Genomic DNA, 1,068 nt, shown 5'->3' on the forward strand with positions numbered 1-1,068 from the left:
GCTTCCCACATCTCTTGGCTCATGGCCTGCATCCCTCTGAACCCTGGTTCTGTTGTCACATCTCCTTCTCTCTTTCTTATTCTCCTGAATCCCTCTTATATAGACTCTTGTGATTACATTGGGCCCACCTGGATAATCTAAAAAATTGTCTCTCTGGATCAAGATTCTCAACTTAATCACATCTGCAAAATTCCTTTTGCCGTGTAAGGTAACATCTTCACAGAGTTTGGAGATTTGGGTGTGGAAGTCTTTGAGGGGCCATTGCTCAGCCTAAAGTTAATTTCTAGAGTTAACTGTATTCACATCTTGCCCTCAAGCAAAAGCAGGACTTTAATAGCTTCCTTCATGCACTCTTACTTCAAAATTACAAGCCTCCCATATTGATACTTCCATTTTCTCCAGAATTTAATTAAAAATTTTGTCGATATAAAGAATTTGTTTTGAGCTAATATTATGTTTACTGATTTCGTTGCTTACATTGTTCTTTGTATCTTACTTATTCCTCTGAAATTTTTATTTATTTTTTATTATAGCATATCTAGTAGTAATTGATTTAGAGAGGGTCTCTGACATATAAAATGTCTAAGTCTTTGGCTTAAATGAAAATCTCTTTATTTTGCCATCATAGTTGATGGATAATTGGCTACAGTATAGAATTTTATGTCCCAGGGTATTTTCTTACAAAATTTTGAGATTATCCCTTGTTATGTTAGCTATTGCTTACTTAACCTTTTTTATTTCTTTGTTGGAAATCTCAAAAACTTTTAATAAATTTCTTCCATATTGATATGTAAGGGATTTTAACTAATGGATTCTGCTTAGCAATTAGAGGACCCTTTTGATAAGATAAATCATGTTTTTCTTAAATTCTGGGAATGTTTTTTTCTATTATTTAATAATTGTGTCTATTTCATTGTATCTTTTCTTCCCTGTGTATCTTTTCTATTGTTATAGACAGTGGAAAATTTGTCTTCCTTGACCCTTCCTTTCATATTGTCTATATTTTGTCTTTTTGCACTGTATTTTAGGGAAATCCTTGATATGAATTATATATATTACAATTTTTTT

This window comes from Ceratotherium simum, chromosome 2, assembly GCF_057802395.1.
Source record: "Ceratotherium simum simum isolate JZ-2026a chromosome 2, ASM5780239v1, whole genome shotgun sequence".
NCBI lineage: Eukaryota > Metazoa > Chordata > Mammalia > Perissodactyla > Rhinocerotidae > Ceratotherium > Ceratotherium simum.